This window comes from Microtus ochrogaster, chromosome 15 (assembly GCF_000317375.1).
Source record: "Microtus ochrogaster isolate Prairie Vole_2 chromosome 15, MicOch1.0, whole genome shotgun sequence".
NCBI lineage: Eukaryota > Metazoa > Chordata > Mammalia > Rodentia > Cricetidae > Microtus > Microtus ochrogaster.
Genome location: NC_022017.1, coordinates 26,124,964 through 26,132,337, shown reverse-complemented (window position 1 = coordinate 26,132,337; position 7,374 = coordinate 26,124,964). Strand labels below are relative to the sequence as shown.

The 7,374-nt window shown below is 48.3% G+C and overlaps 1 protein-coding gene across 6 annotated transcripts in view; it reads left to right on the top strand.

Annotated features, from left to right (window-relative positions):
• The window catches only part of Fam118a (family with sequence similarity 118 member A), a 27,904-nt gene that overhangs the window by 1,878 nt on the left and 18,652 nt on the right, over nucleotides 1-7,374 (top strand). The window contains exons 1-2 of one of the 6 annotated variants that reach the window (XM_013348811.2): nucleotides 3,572-5,291; nucleotides 5,431-5,591. The exons of 1 other annotated variant lie outside the window; for it this stretch is intronic. The gene's annotated coding sequence lies outside the window, so the exon portion shown is untranslated. 4 more of the 6 variants (XM_013348812.2, XM_026782720.1, XM_026782719.1 and 1 more) reach the window with 4 other exon arrangements.

Below are 7,374 nucleotides of genomic sequence, written 5' to 3'. Positions count from 1 at the left end.
GGGGGTGGGATTCTTGAGAATAGACTTTGGTGAAGGGAAGGGATGTGAGAAGTGAAAGAGAAGCAGACTCTCAGAGACTGAGAAGTTGTGGAGGGTCATTTCGGGCAAAGCGACAGAAGGGATGAAAAGTCAGAGAGATAGACCCAGCACACCAGATTTTAGAGCCTTGAGGAGTGGGGGGCAGAGCTTCGTCCTTGAACTGATGATAAACAGAACCTGGCATTGAGCTTCCTGTGCTGAGCAGAGGCCTGGGTGGTTTAGGGGAACAGGAAGCCATTAAAGGGCTTATGGAGGAGTAGAGTAGCTTGTATGTTTTATGAATGCAACAGAACTCAGATGAGAACTTTCCTGGGGAGGAGGGGTGCAGAGGTGGCCTCTGAGCAAGAGTGCAAGAAAGACTGTTGTGGAATATTCTTTTGTACTGTGTGAAAATGCATCACTGTGATTGGTTTAAAGTAGCTTGGTTTAATGTAGCTTGTATGTTTTTGTTTTTGGTGTGTGTGTGCGCGCTCACTCGCGTGTGTGTAGCAGGGTGGAGGGCAGGGGACAGCACATACATCTGTGTGTATGTGGAGGCCAGATGACAATCTTGGGCGTCGTTCCTCAGGTGCTACCGCCTGTGTTATTTGGAGGCGGGGTCTCTCACTGGCCTAGAATTTATTAGGCGAGGCTGGCTGGTTGAGCTCCAAGGACCTGCCAGTCTCTGCTGACCCAGCAGTGGATCACTAGTGTACACCAGAACAGGAGACGCTTTTTAAAAAGTTGTGGTGAGGATCAAACTCAGGCCTTATGTTTACAGGCCCAATGACTGACTGATGGAGCCATCTCCCTAGTCCTGGCTTACATATTTTCCCAATGGTCACTTTTGTTGTTGCAGAGACTTGCTTGTAGAAGTGAGACAGACCCAGGTGGTGTGGTTCAAAAACTCTTTAGGGCTTAACTAAGCTTCTGAAAACCCGGGCTCAGGACCGGGCACTGGCGTGGGAACTTCTTAGGTGAGATTCGATCTGTTTGCTCTTAGGTCATAGTCACCATAGTGTCTCTCCAGGGTGACTGTACCCACATAGGAGACATGCTTCCAACGGGGATGAGGGCCTAGTTCTTAGAGGTCAGCTGGGGACCCTTGAAGGGAATGGAAAGGTGCTGAAGGGAACACACGTGGATGTGTCAGCATTGTCCTCCAAGGGACTGGAGGGGCTGAAGCTGCAAAATCAGTGTCCAGACAAGCACTTTAAGGCAGGGACACAGTGTAGACTGTGGGTTTAGAGATCATGAAGAACAGGGGACGAAGCCTGGACTTGGGAGACAGAGAGGGAACTGGAGATAACCCGGTGCAGGGGGATTTTCTGTGGTAGAGTAATTGGACACCAGCCACACATGGCTGGCAGTCACTTAGAGTATGCCTACAGTAACAGGACTGGATTTTAATGGATTAAATCTAGGGGTCGTGCGAAGCGTGCGCTGTAAGTCGCTCTAGTGTTGTCCCATGGAATGCCTCTGGCTACCCGGGAGGTACACACACGTCCTCTTTCACTGTCCAGGAATGGACTTAGGGCTGTGGAGGCTGTAGGCAGCACAGCACACCTATATTGACTGGGGCTTTCTGGGTTGCTTTCCTTTCCCCATAGCCTGAAGCCTGGAGCCTTCTGCCTGGAAAAGTGGCCACACCTCTTCTCTTTTAGCCCTCCTTATCAGTTCTGCTAAGGTTACTGCAGGCAGCTGAGTGGTAGCACTGTCTACGCTAGCTGGCTGGCTGTGCGCATCTGTTCCTCCCTACTTCCCTGATGCCCTGTTTCTGGGGAATGACTGAAGGCCAGCAAGCTAAACAGAGCAGCCAACCCAGGAGCCCAGGTATGGGAATGAACATGACAGGGAGTCTTGGGGTTGCAGAGGTGCAGACAGTGCCTGGGATAGTCATAGGAGTCTGGGGTGCCAGCTAGGAGCGAGTTATTGCTGTCCCCAATGCCTGGGGAGATGTTGACCAAATTATTAGAGGCTCAGCTTTCACTTCAGAAAAATGAGGGCATTTGGCATTATATAAACCTTAAGATCCTCCAGCTCTAAAATTTTGTGATTTTTAAGTTGCTTCTGCATCTTCCTGGGGTTAGGGGCGGTCATTCGGGCTCTGTTTGGGTGTTTTACCATTACTGACTTACTAAGTTAATACAAACAGTGGTGTTATGGGATGTGTCACCTCTGATGGGCAGACTAAAGCAGTGCGGTGGGAGGCGGGTTCCTGGGAAAGCATCCTGTGTATTATTTGTCCTCCCAGCACTCTGGTGTTAGGATGAGCAAGACTGCAGCTTGGTGGATTGGACTCGGTGTGAGTCATGCAGGAAAGAGCTGTTGGCACTGAAAGATGGAATGAGATTATGCATGCAGAGTGCTTCGTGTTTTGCCCTCAAAGCAGCAATAATCGATTTTTTTTTTTGGACATGCTCTCAAGTCCAGACTTGCCTTAAACTTAATATATAGCTAAGGATCACTTCCAACTCTAATCTCTAAAGTTCTGGGACTGCAGCTGTGTGCCAGCATGTCTGGATAATGCTGTCCTCAGAAGGAACTGTGATCTTAAGCATTTTGGTTTTGGTACTGGTGGGATTTTTGCTTTTTCTTTATTAGAATTTATTCATTATTATGTGTGTGTGATACGTGTGAGTGCATGTGGCACAGCTGTGCAGAAGTGAGTGGACAACCTTGTGGAATCGTTTCTCGCACCCACCTGTTATGGGGGGTGAGTCAGGGTTTCTCTGTTATGCAGCTGTTTCTTAATTTGGGCTCAAATATGTAAGCAGCTTGGGAGCACTGCTTTCAAGACACCAGTTAGCACATTTTTGTTTTGTTTTGAGAAAGTGTCTACAGGGCCCTGGAACTCCTGGAGATCACCAGGTTGGCCTTGAACTCACAGAGATCCACCTACCTCTGCTGCCCAAGTGCTGAGTTCAAAGGCGTGGGCTACTGCCCAGCTGTAGGTGGATTTTCTGTTGTTACTTCTTTTAAAGGTTGGTCTTGTGCTCAAGGTCAGGGTTTCTGTCTCCTGTCAATTGTTTTAAAGTGTGTGTTTGTGTTCCCCAGAGGCCAGGGGAAGGTGTCAGATGTCACTCTCTGCCTTATTCCTTATAAAATGGCTCTCACTGAATCAAGTTCCAGGAATCTTCCAGGCTCTGCCCCCTATTGGAGGTCCTAGTTCTTGTGCAGCAAGTAATTTTACCTACTGAGCCGTCCCCCCAGCCCCATTGTTTCTGTTTTAGGGTCTCACTTTGTAGCTTAGACTGGCCTGGAATTCACAATGTGAACCATGGTGGCCTTAATTTAAACTTTTGATATCTTTCTTCTGCTTAAGCTTCCTGGTTGCTAGAATTGCAGACATGAGCAACCATGCTTGGCTGTCTTTGTTGGGGGAGGGGATACATGAGCAACTATGCTTGGCTGTCTTTGTGTGGGGGAGGGGATGGGGGTTGGAGGGGTGTTGAGGTCATCTCATGCTGTATGCCCAGACTGGCCTTTTTACTGCGCTTGGCTGTGGTGCTGGGGATGGGAGGCAGGGAAGGAAGGTAAAATGGATGCTAGGCAGCTCTACCACTGAACTAACTCTCTCCCCATGTAAGGGTCTGTCCTCAGAGGCACTACTGCCCGCTCAGTGTTTGAATGTGATGCCTGCCCTCGCTGCTGGGGGAAGGGGGTAGGTTTTGAGTATCTGTTAACCTTCCCTTTGGTGTGATGGAACTGTGCAGCCTATGGCTGCACATCTTCCTGCAGGACTATGTCTGTGTGAGATGCTAGAATCTAGGGTTTTGAGCCTAGTGGGCAAGCCTTGATTACTGAGCTGTAACTTCCTGAATCTTTGTACTTAAAGCCTGTAGAATGCTTGTTTGGTGTAGCACTGGCTGGCCACAATCTCACAGAGATCCGTCTTCCTCTGCCTCCTGAGTGCCGAGGCTTGCACAGACTTGGACTTAATTTAGTTATTTGTTATGGCACTTTTAATGTAGCCCCCACCCCCACCTCGCCTTATGGGCACTCTCATGATGACTCTGACTTGTTCATTCTCCTCTCTGATCTTTGTGACTGTAAAACCTTGGTGGTAGCCAGCCTTTAAAATAAGGCTGCTTGTATAACTTGGGCTAGGCCTGGCTCAGCAAAGCTCTACCAGCCATACTGGGTAGCTCACACAGTGCTCTTGGACCTGAATGGTTCAGGGTGGCCTTGCTCCTCAGCTGGTGATGCTCATTCTCACAAGAGGCTGGTCTGGCTTTCCAGGGTTGAGTTGCAGAGGACAGGCTGCACAGTGCTTGTCAGACTTTCATTTGTATCCCATTTGGTGGTGTACAAGTAGCCAAAGAAATCACAACGCTACGACCAGAGTCGTGTAGGGTGTGGCTAAGTGGAGGCTTGATGGGAATTGTTAGTGGTCCACCATGGTGGGTCGGAGGTGGGTTCCTCATCACAGCTGTATGAAGATGACCAGTTCCTCTTCTCTAGTCTGTCATCTTTTGGACTCTGATGAACATTGTAAAAAACTAAATGTTTTAAAAATTTATGTATTTTACTTAATGTGTATGTGTGTCAGTGTGGGAGTATATGCGTATGAGGCAGGTGCCTGTGGAGGTCAGGAGCCACTGGAGCTGGAGATTCCTGTGAGCCACCTGGCCTAGCTGTGGGACCAAAGTCTGTAAGAACAGTATATGCTCTTAAGCACTGAGCCATATCTCAGCCCTTCTAAATAGATGATGAACACATATTTAATGCTGGATGCCAAGGAATAAAATAAAAAAAAAGGCAGTTTAGCTACTACAGAATTCATTTGCGTAAAATAGCTGTGATTTCTTATTCTAGGCACAAAACATTCTGCTGAGACTTTGCTGAAGGTTTTAGATTAAAAAAGGACAGTAACTGCTTCTAACAGTCTGCTTTGGACCTGATTTTACATTTAGAAAACACTGGTAGGTTTTTATGAAAAAAAAAAAAAAAGGGTTGCTATGATGACTTGGCTTTGAGACTGCAAACTGGTGACGACACGGTCACCTAGGAAACTGAAAGCTGCAGCATCCGAGAGGCCTCAGAAGGGTTTTGTTGCTGTTGTCTGGAATGTGATTGGCTTAGAGGAGTGGCCGTTGAGGAGGGAAAGGAACACCAGAGGTAGAATGGCCTCCAGAAACTTCTAGGCACAGATCAAGCTGGGCAAATCTCCCTCTTGGGCCTTGGTCTAAAAACAAAGGGGAGATTTTGGGCACTCTGGATTATTATGAGTTTGGCGCTGATCTTTTGGCTGCTGAAAAACAGGAAATGAGGTAATGTCTTTAAGCATGTAGTGTTTATAAAGAACTGTAAATGTCTAAATATGGGCAGCTATGCAGTTTATAACCGTGCGGTTCCTGTACTGAGTCTTAAGTGTCTTGTGCGTCCCCTGCTGGTTGCTTTCATCCCTAGAGGCCCACAGCAGCCTAAAAGCCCAGAAGCCCCTCTCCCTGTCCCTGTGAGACTGTGCACGTGCTGACTGCAGAGACCTCTCCAGACCACCTAACTCAGACCGAGACAGAGCCGAGAAGGATCCAGCCACAGTGTGCCTGCCCAGAGCAGAGTTCTCTCCTGTGAGTGTCTCGTTCTCTCAGAGAGCTTGAAATCGTTTGTTTTTGTGTTATTTTGCTGAGGTCTGGGTGAATGTGTTTGGATGTTAACTGTGATACCTACGGTGTATGAGAACAAAAGCAGTTGAACAGTAGGAAGGAGCTAGAGAGTTTTCAAGTTCAGGCTGTGTCGTTTCTAAGGCATGCTGGCTGCTTGTGCCTGTTTGAGGTCAGCTATAAACTGCTGGGTAGAGGTGGTCCCCCAGTCAGGAGACATAACCACTCTGAAGACACCTTATTTTGGTGGCCTTGAGTGAGTCTGCTCCTGTTAACTTCAAACAGGAAGTGTAGCAGCATCTCAGTGTGCTGTCTTTCAGGGACTCCCCCCCACTCCTCTCCTCTGCTCTCAGCTGTGGGGCACAGCTCAGTTGCTTGGTCCAGCAGTTTGGTTTGTAGAGCACTTTTCCCTCTGGAGAGGACTGAGCTGGGAAGTTTGGCCAGTTATAGGAATCTGTACCTTAGAGTTGGTAACAGAATCGATGACTATGAATCCGCTCATTGGACTCTTGGGGTGGGTCTTATGGGCTCTGTGTGCAGCGGACAGACAGGTTATGTGAGATGGAGTACTTGTGACTTGCCTTAGAAAATCTCTAATAGAGCTGGACAGTGGTGGCGCAGGCCTTTAATTCCAGCACTCGGGAGGCAGAGGCAGGCGGATCTCTGTGAGTTCGAGGCCAGCCTGGGCTACAAGAGCTAGTTCCAGGGCAGGCTCCAAAGCTACAGGTTTTTCCCTGTCTCGAAAAACCACTCCTCTCCCCCCCAAAAAGAAAATCTCTAATAAGTCACAAAAACAAAGTAGACTCGGCCATATGTGGGGACTGCAGTGAGGTGGGCACCCACACTCCGCCAGCCCTTCTTTCCTTGGGGCAGGTGGCATTCTCACCAATTTCACTGCTTTGGTCCATGGACTAGTTTCTTAGCACTGAAGAAAGGTCAGGGACCCTGGGGGACTTTGGAAGCTGTGAGTGCCCCTCTCCATGGAGGGAGGATGGACGCATTCACATGTTTCCAGGGGTGACTGCAGGGTCCTATTCCTGCATCTTGAGGGTAGAACCTGTAGACCCATTGAGCTTTGTGGTTTCTCCTGGACAATTATTTTGGTGCCCTAATTAAAGAAGAAAAGGATTAGAATGTGCACAACAGTTTTCAGTCTGTGGTGGGGGTTGGCAGGGCTGATGTTCCTCCCACCACTGACCCTCTGAGGAGTGCTGTTGCTGCGGGTGTGTGTGTGTGCGTGTGTGTGTGTGCGTGCGTGCTGATGAGTGGAGGGCTCCTTTTCCTCATTTGTTTTGAGCTGGAGTCTCTACTAGTTTAGGCAGGCCTTTAGCTCAGGGTCCTTCTGCTTGTGCCCTTCTAACTGATGGGATCGTCAGTGTGCCCTGCTCATATCTCTAACTCAGCAAGCAGTTCTGCCGCTTAGAGGGCTGTCCTCGATGGACAGGGTCAGAGTCATTACAAATTTTGCATACAAACTGCTCACCTTGCTCCTGGCATCTTGCATTAGTGAAGGACTATTGAAGATGGCGTTATCAGTCAGTATACTGTGATCCTACATGTGTGACTTACTTGGAATTTTGAATAGCTTCTGATAACACGGGACTAAAATGAGGATATGTACTAGGCTCTCAAATTACATGAAAAATATCAGTAAAAATCCTGGTGGAAAATGGGCAAATGTACCATAATTCTCAGTGATAGTAGGATGTAGGCCTTCAAACCAAATTCTCTGCAAATTCCTTGTGTTTTT